Raw genomic sequence first — 19031 nt, 5'->3', positions numbered from 1 at the left:
CTGGCGAAGATGAATGTTATGATAAAGTTGTGCAGATGGATGCTAAGATTCAGTGAGAGACTACAATGGTAGATGAAATGACCTCATTGTTGGAAAATAAGACTTGGGATTTATGCAAGTTGCTTGCAGATAAACGAGCTTTACAGAATAAATGGATTTATAGGTTGAAAGAAGATGATGAAGGTAAAAAAATATTTAAAGCCAAGTTAGTTGTAAAAGGATTTGCACAGAAAAAGGTCATTGATTTTGATGAGATATTCTCTCCTATTGTTAAAATGACTTCTATTCGTACTGTTTTAAGTATTGTGGCTACTGAAAATTTTGTTTGATGTTAAAACAATTTTCCTTCATGTTGATTTGGATGAAGAGATATATATGGCACAACTATAGGGATTTGAAGTCAAAGGTAAGGAGAACTTAGTCTGCAGATTGAAGAAAAGTTTATATGACTTGAAGCAAATACCTCAACAATGGTATCTGAAATTTGACAGTTTTATGCGTGAGCATGGATATAGTAAACGCCATTCAGATCATTGTGTTTATTTTAAGAGGTTGGATGATGCCAACTACATTATTTTATGTTTATATGTTGATGATATGCTTGTAGTTGGGTCTAACATGGATCACATTAAGGGGTTGAAACACCAGTTAACACATTCATTTGCTATGAAGGATTTGGGGGTAGCAAAACAAATCCTTGGCATGAAGATTTGCAGAGATAGGAAAACTAAAACATTGACATTATCTCAAGCTAATTATATTGTGAACTTGTTGCAATGTTTCTTTATGGAGAATGCTAAAGTTTTTAGCACACCTTTACTTGGTCATTTGAAGTTAACTAAGGAGAAGTGTCCAAAAACACAAGAAGAGGAGGATAAGATGTCCAAGTTACTTGATGCTTCAACTGTAGGAGGCTTGACGTATGCTATGGTATGTACAAGGCCAAATATTGCACATGCAGTAGGAGTCCTTAGCAGGTATATAAGTCATCCAAGGCTTGAGCATTGAAATGTTGTTAAATGGATTCTTAGACATTTGAGAGGTACATCCAATAAGTGTCTACATTTTGGAGGCTCTACTATTGATTTATAGGGATATGTTGACTCAGATTTGGCAGGGGATATTGATACCAGGAAGAATAGTACAGGTTATGTATTTACTGTTCGTGGGGCAATAGTGAGATGGGTTTCTTGATTGTAGAAGGTTAATGTTTTATCCACTATAGAGGCCGAGTATGTTGCTACTATAGAGGCAGCCAAGGAGATGATATGGCTTTAGTTCTTCCTGAAAGAATTGGGACACCCTTAAAAGGATAATTATTTGTTTACAAATAGTTAGATTGTCATTCATCTTGTGAAGAATTCTACTCTACATTCAAAGACAAAACTATAATGTCCCCTTTCTAGCATTCGTAGCATGATATTGTCGTTAGCCTATTTCCCCACAGTCCCGTAGGCTAACTAGGACATTAAAGGGGCTTAGAGGCCATTTGGCCTAGACAGTTTCAGTTGTAGGTCTTTCTGAGGGGTTCTGAGGCAACTTTGGGCATACTTACTATTTATAGTAAGTCATCTTGGACATGGCCGGACATTCAGTCACAGTGGTATGTCGATGGTAATTGTTTAAAATCGACAGGAAGACTTATTTATCATTGATAAGATTTTTTATGCATTGATAAAGCCATTTTATAAAGTTAAATTTAAATATTTAACTTTATTAATGCATAGACTATAGTTTGTGGGAAATATTTAAATTAAAAGAGTTCCCTTAATTTTTATAACACATTGGAGACATAAGGTACATGAAGGGAGTTATGTTTTATCCCACATTGAGAAAACGAAGGATTAAGCTCTTGTGAGAACGCTATAAAAGAAATGGAAGAGTTTTTTTTTTGTATGCTTGGATGAAGATTAATGTTATGTTGCTGGATATCTGATTATCGAGCTTGGAGGATGGAATCCCTCTTTGCTAGCATTCTCTTCGCTGTTGGAAGACACAGTCAGGAGGATCAAGGGTGTTTTCACTTCAGAAAACACACTGGGTTTCATTTGGGGCGTTTGCATAAAGAAATTTACAAGGGTTTGAGGTGCAGATCTGAAGTTAGTTATTGCTATAGTGCTGCATGAACAGTATTTTGCTACAGTCGGCATGAACAGTATTTTGCTACAGTACGGCGTGAACAGTGTTGGTATCAAGTTTACTTGTTTTTCTGGCTGATTAGAAGTTTGGAGGGCTAGCCGACTACATCTGCAAAATACTACGGCAACTAATTCCAGGTTTCTTCTGTCAAATTTTGATATTTTGCATAATAATTGTTGAATACAAGTCTGAATAGTTGTTGCAGCCTTTAAGGCAACTGTAAGTGCACATCTACATTTAAAAATCACCCTTTATTAGCAGATTGAAAAGAGTTTCCAGATTTTTCATATACTATTGAATGTGTGCCAAGTGTTTGTGAAAATGTTATGATGTGTATTATGCATTTTAATGTCACTTCATAGTTGTTCGTAAATCTACTCATTGGAAAGCAATTTATTGAGGAAATCAGCTTTATGAGTTTGCATACAAAGTGTTTGACAATATTCCTTAAGTTAAATTTTTGCAAGTCAAAGTTCAAATCAGGGGAGGATATTACAGTGGTATCAGAGCTATAAGTTCTTCCATCCTGTGGAGGTCTTATAGGAAATTTGGAACTGGCGGATAGAGGGGAAAGTGTTTGATGAAATGTCAAAACACTAAAATCAGAGCATTTATGTTTGAGCATGCGACAAGGGCCTTATAATTTCCGCAATACCAGAGCAAGACAAAGTAGGAGTTCAGACCTACAAAACAAACAGTCTAGTTCATTCGTACAGGGGGGTATAGAATCCAGTCATACAGACACAGCGGAGGTATTATTTGATCAAGACAGCAATATGGGTGACCGAGATGACAGGAATACAAGATTAGGTGGAGGCGGGAATGCGGGTCCAGAGCCTGGAGAGGAAAGATTCTTACAGTTATTAGAGACCTTGGTACAGGGTCAGCGAGTAGCAGAACAAAGGGCACGGGAACAGAATCAGAGATTGGATCTTATGATGCAGATGATGGCTCGTCAAATGGGGTTGAATGCTAACATGGGTGGAGGAAATAATTAGAACGGTAACAATCAGAATGGAAATGATCAGGATGGGACACATAATGGAGATGAACAAGTTGGGAACAATTTCGGTCATGCACCCCAACGAGCTAGGACAGTGAGTTCAAGGCCCATGATTCCTACATTTCCTCCTAGAGCTCCAGAGCAGTTCGTACCAGAGCCCCAAATTACTGATATACAGGACCAGTTGAGGAGAGATTGGGAAGCCGGAAGGCCAGATTTTACTGTTGCAATTACCTTTAGGGAGTATATGGATGTGCGGATGAAACATATGCCACGTAGACATGACAGGAACCAGAGCAATGAGCTACGAAAGAAAGTAGGGAGACTTGAGTTACCATATTATGATGGCTCAGGAAAGTCTACAGCAAGAGCTTGGGTTCAAAAGCTTGACACATACTTTCAATTGAACCCTATGCCCGAGGAAGAAGCTATTAAGTATGCAGCAATTCATCTGGATGGGTTAGCACACGAGTGGTGGCATCATGGTATGGTCACTATGGGACATGCACACATTACCTCATATGTGGAGTTTACAGAGAGGCTGATTGAACGTTTTGATAGGAAGGATCCAGAACTCCATTTCAAGGAGTTAGCTCAGCTTAAACAGTGGGGATCATTGGAAACATACATTTCAGAGTTTCAGAAACTTGTAGTGTTAGTAACAGATGTATCTGAACGGAGGATACTAGTTCTATTTATGGATGGGTTAGCTGATTTGTTGAGAGGGTGGATTAAAGCTCTCAACCCTCCCACTTTGCAGGAAGCCATTAAGAAAGCTCGTGACATGGATTCCTCTTCATCTTCAAAAAATAAATTCCAAGCAAAGAGTTTCCCTTCAAGGAAAGATAAGGACAGGAAACCTTTTCATAAAGAGGTTCAGCCAACTAAGGAGGAAAGTAAGAGGTTGGACAATGAGACACTCAATGATCTCAGGAAGAAGAAGCTTTGTTTTCATTGCAGGGAGCCTTGGGATTTGTCACATAAGTGTCCATTGAAAGCAAATGGAGTACTTTTCAGCCAAAGAGTCAGTAGATGGAGATTCAGAGCAGTCATCCGAATCAGATGGAGATGTTGATAGTTCTTCACAGGAGGAAGCACGCGGTGATAGCACGATAGCTCAGTTGTCAACTATACAGGAGGCCGTCACTTTCAGAGTTAGGGGAACCTTGGATGGACAGAGAGTTGTGGCACTCATTGATACAGGGGCGACACATAACTTCATTGATGAGAAGTTTGTGACACGCAGAGGGCTACATACATAGGAGCATAGGGGATTTAAGGTGATGGTTGCTGATGGCTTCAAAATTGAATGTACCAAGAAAATCTCCAACTTGCAGCTTCGTTTGGGAGATTATAACATGACAGGAGATTTCTTTGTGGTCAACATTGGTGATCAGGATATGGTGCTTGGGATGAACTGGATGAAGTCTCTGGTAGAGTTTACATTTAACCTTGAGAAAATGGAAATGAGGTTTGAGGCAAATGGTAAGAAGATAGTGCTCAGAGGTTTGTCAGATGGGAGACTTCGAGTGGTGTCACTCAATCGGATGCAGAGTTTCTTTAGACATGATTAGGTGCAGTGGGCAGCAGAGTTTAGAGTAATGCCTGAGATGACAGAGCAGCATAAACTAGAGTATCCACTTGATGTACAAAAAATAATAACCAAACATACTAAGGTGTTTGGTGAGATACCTCCAGGGAGACCCCCGGATAGGGGAATCGAGCATGTTATTGAATTAGAGGAAGGGACTAAGCCAGTTATCATCACACCTTACCGCCATCCGAAGAGATATAAGGATGAAATAGAAAAGGCAATTAAGGAGTTGATTGACATGGGGCACATACGGCCAAGCAAAAGTCCTTTCGCTTCTTCAGTAGTATTGGTGAAGAAGAAGGATGGTACAATGAGGATGTGCATTGATTATAGGGAGCTAAACAAGAAGACAATCAAGAACCGATACCCTATCCCGCGCATCGATGAGCTTATTGATGAATTGCATGGTGCATGCTACTTCTCCAAGATTGATTTGAGATTCGGCTACCATTAGATACGGGTTAGAGAGGTGGATGTGGAGAAGACAGCTTTTAGATGCCACTATGGACATTTTGAGTTCTTAGTCATGCTCTTTGGGTTGACAAATGCCCCTGCCACTTTCCAATCCTGTATGAATAGAGTGTTCAGAGATCAGTTGAGGAAGTTTGTGTTGATATTTTTTGATGATATACTGATATACAGCCGTACTTGGGAGGAACATTTGAAGCATATTGATACAGTGCTCAGTATTCTAGAGAGGGAGTCATTATATGCCAAGATGAGTAAATGTGAGTTTGGGATGACAGAGTTGCTCTATCTAGGGCATATTATTAGTGCAGGAAGTGTTCGGGTTGACCTAGACAAGATCAGGTCCATTCTGGATTGGCCACCACCGAGGAACACTTCACAACTCAAGGGATTTCTCGGGCTTTGTGGGTTCTACCGCAGATTTGTGAAGTGATTTTCACAGATAGCAGCACCACTTACAGATTTGACACGAAAAGATAGTTTCAAGTGGTCAGAGAGGGCTTAGGATTGTTTTGACAGGTTTAAGGAGCTGATGAGTACATGTCCTGTTTTAGCCATTCCAGATTTCACCAGGCCTTTTGAGCTGCAGTGTGATGCCTCGGGAGAGGGCATAGGAGCTGTTCTCATGCAAGACAAACATTCCATCGCATATGAGAGTAGAAAATTATGAGGTGTGGAGAGAACCTACAGCATCTACGACAAAGAGATGCTAGCAATCATGCACGCGCTAGCTAAGTTCAGGCAGTACTTAGTGGGAAGCCGATTTACAGTAAAAACAGATCATAATAGCTTGAAACATTTCCTTGGACAGAAGGACCTTAATGATAGGCAACAGAAATGGGTGAGTAAATTACAGGTCTATGATTTTGACATAGCCTATGTCAAAGGGAAGAAAAATATTGTTGCAGATGCTTTATCTAGAAGGCCTCATTTGCTTGCTATTGGGATAGTCATGGATGATTGGAGAGAGATGATCTTGGCAGAATATGCTAAGGATAGTTGGGCATCTAGCATTATTGAGGGAGCTATTCAAGATAGTCGATACACTATCGTAAATGATCTAATCATCTACAAGGAAAGGATTTATTTAGTACCCGGGTCTACTATGAAGCAGAAGATTTTGAGGGCATTTCATGATTCACCAATGGCAGGACATCCCGGATTCTTTAAGACATATCGGCAGGTGAGAGAGCACTTCACTTGGAAAGGACTCAAATCAGAGGTGCTTCAGTTTGTTAGGGAATGCCCTGTGTGTCAGCAGAACAAACAGGAACATTCTTTTTCGGGTGGTTTACTATAGCCCCTACCCATACCAGAGAAGAAGTGGGATAGCATTTCCATGGATTTTATCACAGGCCTCCCCAAGACACAGGGTCGGGATTGTATCTTTGTTTTGATAGACAGATTGACGAAATTTGCACATTTCTTTGCAATTTCGTCTACATATTCAGCAGCACAAACAGCAGAACTATTTTTTCGAGAGGTATTCAGACTACATGGGATACCACGGAGCATAGTCAGTGACAGAGACAGCAGATTTATGAGCCACTTTTGGCAGGAGTTGTTCAGGTTATGTGGAACAGAGCTCACTCCGAGTACCAGCTACCACCCCCAAACTGATGGGTAGACAGAGATAGTGAAAAAATGGGTTGAGGGGTACCTTCGAAACTACATTGCAGGAGAGCAGAAGGCTTGGGTGAAGTGGCTACATCTAGGGGAGTACTGCTATAATACCTCTTTCCATATGTCTATTCAAATGTCCCCTTTTATGGCACTGTACGGGTATGATGCTCCTAATTTTTTGGATTTGTTATTTGGGGACAGCAGGGTGCCTAAGGCCAAGGATACTTTGCAGGAGTGTCAGGACATTATGCGATCCTTGAAGGAAAATTTGCAAAAGGCACAAAATTAGCAGAAGCAATATGTTGATCAGCACAAGGTTGAGAGGTGTTTTGAGGTGGGAGATATGGTGTACCTCATGTTACAGCCGTATAGACAGTCCTCTCTCAAGAAGAGTGGAGCAGAGAAATTGAAACCACGCTACTATGGACCGTTCAAAGTAATCAGGAGAGTGGGCGAAGTAGCTTATGAGTTGGAGTTGCCTGCAGACAGTAAAGTGCATAATGTGTTCCATGTGTCACGCCTTAAGAAGGCATTGGGTCACAATGTGGTGCCTTCAGTAGTATTGCCACCTCCTAATGATGAGGGAAAGCTTATCTTGGTTCCCGAGGCCATACTTGACTCCAGGGAGAGGGTGCTTCGCAGGAGGACTATCAGGGAGTATCTAGTGAAGTGGAGGAACCTACCTGTCGAGGATGCTACTTGGGAAAATGAGCAGATATTGCAGCATCTAGAGCTGAAATTGCTTGAGGACAAGCAATTTTGGGAAGGGCGGACTGTAATGTCCCCTTTCTAGCATTCATAGCATGATATTGTCGTTAGCCTATTTCCCCACAGTCCCGTAGGCTAACTAGGACATTAAAGGGGCTTAGAGGCCATTTGGCCTAGACAGTTTCAGTTGCAGGTCTTTCTGAGGGGTTCTGAGGCAACTTTGGGCATACTTACTATTTATAGTAAGTCATCTTGGACATGGCCGGACATTCAGTCACAGTGGTATGTCGATGGTAATTGTTTAAAATTGACAGGAAGACTTATTTATCATTGATAAGATTTGTTATGCATTGATAAAGCCATTTTATAAAGTTAAATTTAAATATTTAACTTTATTAATGCATAGACTATAGTTTGTGGGAAATATTTAAATTAAAAGAGTTCCCTTAATTTTTATAACACATTGGAGACATAAGGTACATGAAGGGAGTTATGTTTTATCCCACATTAAGAAAACGAAGGATTAAGCTCTTGTGAGAACACTATAAAAGAAATGGAAGAGCTTTTTTTTTTGTATGCTTGGATGAAAATTAATGTTATGTTGTTGGATATCTGATTATCGGGCTTGGAGGACGGAATTCCTCTTTGCTAGCATTCTCTTCGCTGTTGGAAGACACAGTCAGAAGGATCAAGGGTGTTTTCACTTCAGGAAACACACTAGGTTTCATTTGGGGCGTTTGCATAAAGAAATTTACAAGGGTTTGAGGTGCAAATCTGAAGTTAGTTATTGCTATAGTGCCGCATGAACAGTATTTTGCTACAGTCGGCATGAACAGTATTTTGCTACAGTACGACGTGAACAGTGTTGGTATCAAGTTTACTTGTTTTTTCGGCTGATTAGAAGTTTGGAGGGCTGGCCGACTACATCTGCAAAATACTACGGCAACTAATTCCAGGTTTCTTCTGTCAAATTTTGATATTTTGCATAATAATTGTTGAATACAAGTCTGAATAGTTGTTGCAGCCTTTAAGGCAGCTGTAAGTGCACATCTACATTTAAAAATCACCCTTTATTAGCAAATTGAAAAGAGTTTCCAGATTTTTCATATACTATTGAATGTGTGCCAAGTGTTTGTGAAAATGTTATGATGTGTATTATTCATTTTAATGTCACTTCATAGTTGTTCGTAAATCTACTCATTGGAAAGCAATTTATTGAGGAAATCAGCTTTATGAGTTTGCATACAAAGTGTTTGACAATATTCCTTAAGTTAAATTTCTGCAAGTCAAAGTTCAAATCAAGGGAGGATATTACAAAAACACATAAAGTTGTGGCACCATTTCATTTAGTCAATTTTGGATGATGGACAGTTAAAGCTGGACAAGACACATATCTATGACAATCGAGTAGATATTTTTACAAAGATAGTGACAAGGGAGAAGTTGAACTCCTCTTCAACTTTGGTTGGTCTTCTAGATTGAACATAATAGGGTAAAAGTACAAAGTTGTGTCACCGTTTAGGCTGACTTATCCGAACGACTAAATTTAAGTATTTCTATGTAAAAACCAGTTTTGTTCAAACATATGATCTAAATAAATTCATTCTATGTAAGTTATATATGCTCTCACACTTTTCCAATTGGAAATGTCTATTAACTGCATATTTTATACTAATTTGTATCTAATTACCAAAGAAATAAAATTATTTTAGAAAACTCATGTTTCAATATTATTTTAGTAACATATAACCACCATTTTATAGAGCTCAAAGTCAAGAATATTCTCATATAGATTTTATAGTATTTTAATTACATAAAGTATATTGTAATTAAAAAAATCTAAAAGCACGTATTTTAATACTAAAAAAGATGTCAATTTTGAGAAAGAAAAAATATATTAAATCATATCAAAAAAATTTATAAATTATATGAGGTTCTAGAGGAGAGAGTCCTCTTTCAGGATATATAATTTTTCTTCTAGTTAGAACAGATTTATTTTGAAAAATGTGGTGGGAGATGAAAACTATTGATTTTAGGTGAGTTCAAATTTAAATCACCATAAAAGAGAAAATATGTCTAAAGTCAATTTTTATTGTTAATTGTTCTAGCTATATATGTCATCTATAATATAGTCTGATTTCAAATAGAAATAAGTTTATTTCCATATAGTTTTGTGGTGGGAACTAAACCCCTAATTTTCAGCATTTTTTAGCAACTAAAAAGTTATCTATAAAAATTAGGAAAATATATCAATTCTTATTCCAAATTATTATTAAAAATTATAATCTTAAACTTCATCCATTTCTACACATTTCATTAGTTTACTTCATTTTCAAATTCTAAATAATAATACTAGTTTTATGTCATTGAATGTGAATAGTTATACTTTTGTTAGTCTTTTCTTTTACAAAAGGGTGACACAGGTTTGTGCTTTTACCCAATAAAAGAACAACAAAGTCTAGGGTGGTTTGATCCAGTGGGAGCCCTGTGTGGTAGCAATATTGCCACAAAATCAGTCTCCAAGTGGGAGATTGTTGTTTAGTGTGGAGCCTGATCAGTCCCCAAGTGGGAGATTGTTAGTTTGTGGTGACTGATCAGGGAAGTATTGTACATACTTCATTATTCTTTGGGGTAAAAAATATTTGGGCCCTATTTTATCAGGAATTTCAAGTCGACATGTTGCAATTAATTATAACTATAAAGTGACAAAAATACTTGTATAAAAGGGCTTAGGGTTAGGTATCTTTCATAATGTGTGATGTGAAATTGTTTCTTGCGGTAATATTGAGCTATAAGGGATTACAGATTGTAATTAGGTTGTAATCACTGGATCATAATAATATTGGACTTATTATTTGGTGGACGTAGCCCAAGGATTGGGTGAACTATATTAAATCTTGGTGTCTTGTGTTCTTTTTTGTGTGATTTATTATTTCCTAATATTGTTTATATTTGCATGTAATTGTTATTTCTATCTATGGTCATATCCTAACAATAGAGCCTAGGAGAGAGAGAGAGAGAGAGAGAGAGAGAGAGAGAGAGGGGGGGGGGGGGGGGGTTTGGGGGGTAGGGGGTAGGGGTTAGTGTGAGAGAGGGGGAGTTAGGAGCTAGTAAAAAAGAAAGGTTATGATTTAGTGATAGAATGAGAAGGTTAGGTGTGGGGAGAGAGAGAGAGAGAGAGAGAGAGAGAGAGAGAGAGAGTTAGTTTATGGTTTAGTGAGAGAGAGGGTAGTAGGGGTTACTCAGAGAGAGACATCCCTTGAGGGTAACAAGTGAGAGAGAGGGAGAGAGAGAGAGAGAGGGTAGTAGGGGTTACTCAGAGAGAGACATCCCTTAAGGGTAACAAGTGAGAGAGAGGGAGAGGTTAGGAGTTAGTGAGAGAATGCTAGAGGTAAGGAATTTGTATGAGAGATATCTTATGATTTGTTTAGTGAGTTAGTGAGTGAGTGTGTGTGTGTGTGTGTGTGTGTGTGTGTGTGTGTGTGTGTGTGTGTGTGTGTGTGTTTGAGAGAGAGAATTAAAAATATGTTACCATTCGTATTTACCTATTGGTTGCATATTTGGAAAAAAATGACTACTTATTTTATACCATACTTAATTCAAATTGATGGAAAATACAATTTTGATGTCATATGATTTTTTTATCTGTAGCATTTTTGTAGATCTCTTCAATATCTTTCCAACGCATTTTGAACGGAGTCGATCAGACTCTGTATGCGAAAGTTATGGGCTCTAGAGTAGAGCCCCTTTTTACTTCTTCAAAACCATATTAGGTTTTGAAGACATAATTTTTTTCTTTTTCAAAACTCAATCAAGTTTCGAATGTACTTTTTGATTTGGATAACCCAATTGGTTTATTTGAATCCTAGAAACTCGGTTGGGTTATGGCTTGGTAAAAGCCTAGCGAAATGACCCAAAGGCTTGGGAGACTATTTTCCCTCCATTTTTTTTTCCTTTAAATGTTTTTTCATCTTCCCAAATGTATTCCCGTATTTCCCTTCATCAGGCTTACTAATGGTAAAGTGAGTATTTCTAAAATCACCACCATAATCTTACACGTCCTCTTAGCTTTCTAACTACATAATTTTTTCTATTTTTGGACAATATTATCATTGTAAACTTTAATTATTTTTAACAAATGCTTTAATAGCCCTCACAAACATATGCCTACCTTTTTTAATAACTATTGATATAATTAACCAAATTCAAAATAAATTACATATTATTGTTCTACACTTGATTTTTAAAAAAATTGTTTTTGATTATTTGGATGCAAGTTATGCTCAGTACAGGAACAGGTACCGAAATTTCAAGATGTAGTCATTTCAATAATTCATTAAAAAAACATACTCATCAAAAAATTACAAAAAAAATACAACTTCTAGATATCACTCTTAACTATCATCCTAACAAAGGGATTTGCGAAATATTGAATATAACTATGTCTTTTGTGCTGCACACAAAAAATAACTATATTGTGTTTTCTAAAAAAACTAGGAACTATTTTTTTTGTGCGCAGGGTTTGACCCACCTAATCTTATCCATTTTGCAAAAACTCTTGTAGTTTAGAAAGTAGATTCATAGTACTACAATTTATATGTTTTACACATTTTGTTATTGTGAGGTGATGACCCTCAAAAGTCTAGTCCAAGTTCAAGTTTACTTGATTTTGGGAAAAATGTGTCCAATTATACCCCTTTTTGTAAACCATCTTGGTGCACTTACCCATATTATAAGTGCATTTGAGGGAATGCCAGTCCTTACAAATGCCTTACACCTTCTATAACCTCTTCAAGGAGATCCTCAACGATTGGCTTTTGTGATGAAGGAAACACAAGATAATCTATTAGCCTAGATTACTATTCCTTTGCCCCATGCTAACCTCTAAAGCATAGACCCACAAGACTACCAAATGTAGGAGATTGTACTAGTCAAGCTCACAAAGGACACTGACAAGATCATGACATACTATGGGCTTAAGACATGCATTCCATCAATTAGATAAGGACAAGGATGAACTCTTGGTTTTGAGAAATCAAAATAAAGTTTTGCAGTAATATGTTAAAGAGGTAGTGTGTCCATGGACCCAGTTAACCCAGAGGCTACATTAAAGGCTTCCCTTAACAAACGAGCTTCGGTTGAACCACCTAGAGATTCATTTTTGGATGCCTAATATAGGTGGTGACATAGTTTTGAGGAAAATGATATAGAGTATATAGAAGTAAATATGCAGCTATTACATGGTATATATGAGAGCATGTGAAAGTTGGGAGGCATAGTTAATCATGAGTTTGATATGATCGATGAGATTGAAATGTGGTCAAAGGATCTAGAGAAAGTAAGAGCGATCAAAGGGAAAATGTATAAGATGTTGTTAGCCATTTTCACTCCAGAAAAGCTAGATAAGTTTGAAGATTGGATAGAGAATATTGAAGCTAGTAACCAATTTATGCTTCTAATGTTCAAAATGACATCAAGAATATGTGGGATAAGGCACAAGCCAAGATCTTGGAAGCAGATAAGTTATATACCAGAGCTAGCTTGAAATTTTTTTAGGATGACTCTAGGAAGACCTTATGTTCTTTAGGGGCTGTCACACAACAATTCTGAGCCACCTTCAAAGTAGTTTCTTCTGATGATGACCTGAGAAGAAATTTCAAAGCTAAGAAGGCACTTAGGAAATTAGACAAAAGGGGGCCCAATTTTGATGAAATACATCATGAAGTCCACACTTATTATGGAAAGGTAAAGGAAAAATATGAGGCCCTATATCTACTATATCCTTTAGAAATCATGACTTCTATAGAGAAATTCAAGGCACCATATCCATGCATCGTTTTGGACAAAGGGGAAGAAAACCCAAATGCTAAAAATTAAGTTTTGTTTACTTAGAAGAAATTTTCCAATTTTGGGCACATGGAGGTTTGCAACTCCATAGGTTCACAACTCTACAATTTTTGAGTTTTGAAAGAAGGAACAATTTTCATCTCCTCATGTGCACAACTCTGCAACTTCACATGTGTGGCAATTTTTTATGACTTGTAGTTGTATCGCTAGTTAATTGCCAATTTCTAAATTTGGCATTTTCATGCACCAAAACTGCATTTTTTGGCTTGGTAGTGGTTGTCTGGTAGATATGCATGGAAGAGGTCGAGTTGTTATCTTTGGAAGGCTCCTAAGCTCTATCTTATACTCAAAGATATCTCCCTTCTCATCTTCTTCTTCTTTGTATAGTTTAGAGGCATGTAAAGGCCCATGCACCATTTAATAAATAAAAATAAGAGTGCATGCATGCTTAGAACCATATTAGGAGTTAGTTTGTACATAGTTTTCATAAAATTAATATTTGTAGCTTTCCTTTTACAAGGAAAAATCCCTAGCTCCAAATATTGCATAATGGAGATGGTTTCCTATAAATTCAAGAATGTAACATGTATTCAAGGTTGATATTTTATGCAATAAATCATGCTACCAGTGCTTTCCTTCTGTGTGTAGTGATTCTTGTTTGAATGTGTGTTCTCTTTATGAATTAATAGTTCATGAATAATGAAGGAGCTAATAGTCTTAATATTTTAGAATTCTTATGTGATCTTAGTTTTTTGGAGTTTTTCATGATTAGTCACATGATACATCTACAGTGATGAAACAGAAAAGGAGATTTCTACACATACATTCATAGCAATTTGTCTCATGTGTGTACACTTTTGTGGCTACATGATTCAATGAGTAGTGAAAAACTATACTATCTTACAAAGTTCTATTGACAATTATATTAGGAAGATTATGGTTGCATTGCTCCATTTTTTGTTGGTTTCCTACTCTCCGGGCCTTCAAATATTTAATTTGCATACATGTTTCCCACATGGCTTATGTTCATTTAGATTTCATTTTCAACAATTTGTTTACATCTCTCATTACCTTATCTTTTCCAATTTCTTTTCATAAAAATTTGGTTAAGTTAGAAATTCATATTAGTTTAGACTTGCATGTATCAAAAAAATAGAAAATACAAAAAAAACATTTTCTACTATATATTTTCTAAGTGTCACAAATTTATAGATTAGACTTCACCAAACCAACCAAAGCCTCCTCATTAAATAGAAACATTTATCTTCAATTGAGCTACCTAGTCTGTTGAGAATTTTTCTCCTAGAATCTTGGAGTTGATATTTCATTGAATTTTCAAGAGAGATTCTCACGAATTTTTGTCATTGTCATCATGCAATTATGATGCTCAACAGGTACCTTACTTTTCAATTTATTCATCTGTGCATACATATGGTTAAATGTTGAAATATATAGTTGTGCTAATTTAAGTGTTAGAATATTGATTGACCCCACCCCCTCAGTATTCTCTATTTCTAAAAATTGAAAACTTGTCTCTCAAATAAACTTGCTAAAGAGCAGGGAAGAAAGGCTATAAATAATATGGCAGAAAGAGTAGAGACCTTGACTGCGTTTGGCAACAAAAAATGGCTTTGAGGGTCATTTTTAAGGAGACTCTTTACATAAAACCCCACTAACTATTTTGACTTTTTTATGCTATAGCCTTAGGAATAAGGCTGTTAAATTTAATCACAACCCTATATGGTATGTTATTTTTGTTAGATTTCATATTTTTGCTAAGTACTCTATTTTGGACTATGGTAATCTGGACTTTAGTTTTGATGATAAGTGGTGGCACAATGCTCTACTTTTCTTAAAATGATTTTTAATAGAGGTAGACTTTTTGTTCTGGTCCTCTATGTGCTCTAGATGTTATTAATTATATGGTGTTAATGTATATCTAATATGTTGTGATTTTACCATGATGCACACCCTCTTCATACTGCTTTTTATCAAAAACTTTACAAGCTGAGGATATTTTTAAATAACTTTGCAAGGTTGCATTTTATAGGGCTCCCCCTAAACATCACATATTAAGGAAGATATTAATCTTGAACAAATAAGTCAACTTTGACTATTTAACACTTTTATCATAGAAATCAAGCCTTAGTGTGTAATGTTTGAGCCGTTTGGTTTTATAGTTATAAGAAGTGAGAACCTAGGCCATACCCTTAAGATTTTTCAAAGATTCTAAACAACAATCAAACACTTGAGATGCACAGTTTTTGTCTTTTTAGTTCACTATATTCAAATATGTCATTACCAATTACCCTATCAATGCTTTAAGATGTCAATAGAATATTCTTGATTGGGAGATAATAAAATGCATTCTATAAAATTGTTTGCATATTACCATGTGCAACACCAAATCATAAAATCATGTGCTTAACTGGCCTTGGAAAAAAGAGACAAAGACAATTGGTTCACTAAATTTTAAAATATAAATTTAATCTTACAATATGGAAGATCTTGTACACTTAAGGAAGTTCTCACATGGATTGATCTTAGTGTATATAAAATAAGCATAAGAATTTAAGTGTGATAAGAAAATTGATTGGATGAGTGTATAAAGATGTGCGACCATATGGATTAAGTAGGTCTTCAATATATAAGAATGTATAACCTTGCATATATTGAAAGAGGTAGACCTATATGCCTAAGCTTGATATGCGGATATATAAGAATAACAATAAGTACACATATAAGTAGATTAAGGACTATGTAAATTAACCTAACTTTTATACAAGACTATTATTTATCATCATATCATATAATTAATATAATTAGTTAGTAATTTCCATATATATATCTTAAAAAAATTTAAACTATACAATTATATATAATATGATACAATCTTAAAATATTAGTTTAAATATTTCTAATTTATTTGACTAAAATGATACTTTAGTTTCACTTTATCATGCTTCTCATATTATTTACCTTTAGGAATCTTTTTATCCTTTTAGATTCAAAATTATTAATAATGAATTTATCTCATAGGTCCCTCGTTTTAGGTTGTGACTTGACACTTAAAGGCCATGGTCACATAGTTTGAGAATTAAAAATTGTAAAATTTTGTCTAGTGCACCCAAAATCATTCAAGCTAGAACTTTGAAATCTAGTAGTGTATTCACCATGTTGATATTAATCCACTTTAACTTACTTATCAACTATGTCAATTAGAAATATTGTAAAATACCTTTGCTAGGTCGAATTTTATAGTAATAATAAGTGAACACATATATCATGTATCTTTAAGATTGTTCAAAGATTGTAAAAGTGTTTACATATTACCACATGCAACCCAAATCATAAAAGAATGTGCTTAATTGGGAAAAAGAGACAAAAACAACTAGTTCACTAAATTTTAAAAAATAAATTTAGCCTTAAGATACAGAAGATCTTGTAATCTTAAAGGAAGTTCTCACAACCCTGGACCATCTCACTATATATAATATATGCATAAAAATTTAGGTGTGATAAGAAAATGGATTGCATGAGTGTACAAAGACGTGTGGCCATATAGATAAAGTAGGTGTTCAACATATAAGAATGTATAGATAGGTATGTGGCTAAGTGTGTGAATATGCCCATATAAGTAAATAAAAGACTAACAAATTCACCTTACACAAGACTACTATTTATTACTATTTATCATCATATCATATAATTAATTAATTAGTATTTTCCATCTTGCACTTTCTATATATATTACATTCTTTAAAAGTATTTTAAATAGTTAAAAACTAAATTGATCTTTTTAATTATTACTTTTTAACAATTGAACTATAATTATGAAAAGCTTTTTCAAAGAAAATTCATCTTAACAAAGGAAAGGAGAGCAGAGCATACCAGATGGTGGAATTTGAATGAGTAGCATGCAGCCGAGACACCCTTTGAAATCATTTCCCATTTGGAAATCATAGCCTGGACCGAGTATCCAACCGTCCAGCAGACGCACTCTGTCCCATCGCTCTAAAATGTTATGCTCCTTAATCATTTCCAGCCCATCTCTTGCTTCCTCAAAAGTAGCCAGACGCCAGCCAAGTGGAGTACTGAAATAACTCCTTTCAGCCCTCCGGAAAGGCATGCTTACAATCTCCGTAGCCATGGCACTTCTTAGATATAAACTTGTTGGGGGTAGATTACAAAACCTCTAAGATCGTACCTTGAAACTGTACGAGGAAAAAACATATATCAGAAATAACAGAAGAAAGGAGAAAGAAACACAAATTCCATATGCTTGAGAAACAACAACCGCTTAGTTTTAGATGATATTGTATGTAAGAAATAAATGAACAGAGGTTAACAAACATGTGCATACGCTACCTGGAGGATTACTGCAGTGCAAATCTATGTGACAACGGGTCCAATATCTTATATGAACAGCCCTTAGTTTAACTCTAGCCAAAAATTGCTTTACTTCCATGGCTGCAGTTCCCCTATTTATATAGTTTCAGCCTTATGTTTACTTAATTTAGTCTCCTTTTTACTCTATTTTATTTAGATAACCTTGCTACCTGTTATTTTGTTTTAAAAAGCAGAAGCCCACATGAAGAATATCTCCGACAAAAACATCAAAAAGAAAAAGTGTGAATTCCATTTGCTGCCAAGAGTACAGCGTAAAATGCTTCCTGACAGAAAATACATGGTTGAGAAATACATGGGAGAATAAATAAGCAGAGTTTCAAATTGTGGCATTCAAACGAGGGACGTGCTTAGTGACCCGAGGTACTGATTATAATGAAGTATAACAAATTTCTCCGGATCACTCTTTTTCATTATTGTACTGAGGAAATAGTAATATTACATTCACTTTTAGGAAATTCAATTAGTTTCCATCAATAATACAATTTTATTATTTTTATTTTAGAATAGTCTTAGTTTTTGTAAAGTTTTAATTTATAATTTTAAAAAAATTCAATAAATATACTATTTATTTCAAATGTCATTGGTTAAAATGATTTTGTGTTATAGAACTATTTTTTGAAGGCTTTCTATTTCACTTCCTTCGGCATTTTTTGAAAGAACATTTGTTAAATGTAATTTAGTATTAATAATAATATCTTTTAATTAACAAATTACGTATACTTATATCATTGCTACTATTAAATGAATTACTATTTTATTAATTGTAACTATTATTTCATTCAAAAATCAAATCAAATAAAAATAATCAATTAATTCTACATTATTATTATTTTATATTAAATTTTCAATTATGTAAATTATTAAAATTAATTTATGATTTATTTTAGAATTAAAATTATTTTATAATTAATTTCTAAATTATTACGACAATGCCACTACGTGGCACTTGTTAATTATTGATATTATTTGATTATTGTTGCATATCAAGTGTAACTATATAATGATATTATTATATAATATATAAGATTTTTTTTTTTAATAATAGTACTCAGAGGGTATTGGCTTGTGTTCCAATAGTAGTATATTTGAAATTTAGAGTACACAAAATATTGAACTGCAGAATGACAAACCAACTTAAACAAAAAAATATCATCAAAACAAAAATCCATATAAATAAGAATTAAAGTACAGCCTCCAAGTTGTTTTCTTTCCTTCTTACAATTTTTTCCTTTTATTATA

At 35.2% G+C, this 19031-nt stretch overlaps 1 protein-coding gene across 1 annotated transcript in view; it reads right to left on the bottom strand.

Annotated features, from left to right (window-relative positions):
• Positions 1-18126, bottom strand: part of LOC149546609 (uncharacterized) — a 38694-nt gene extending 20568 nt beyond the window's left edge. Inside the window, exons 1-2 of the mRNA XM_089791298.1 lie at positions 17751-18126; positions 17274-17596 (exon numbers count right to left, since the gene is read on the bottom strand). The gene's annotated coding sequence lies outside the window, so the exon portion shown is untranslated. The remainder of the gene's footprint in view (positions 1-17273; positions 17597-17750) is intronic.
• Positions 18127-19031: the final 905 nt, after the last annotated feature.

Source organism: Cupressus sempervirens, chromosome 7 (genome assembly GCF_028749045.1).
Source record: "Cupressus sempervirens isolate cs-2001-9-10 chromosome 7, ASM2874904v1, whole genome shotgun sequence".
Lineage (NCBI taxonomy): Eukaryota > Viridiplantae > Streptophyta > Pinopsida > Cupressales > Cupressaceae > Cupressus > Cupressus sempervirens.
This window is presented reverse-complemented; position numbering and strand designations above follow the sequence as displayed.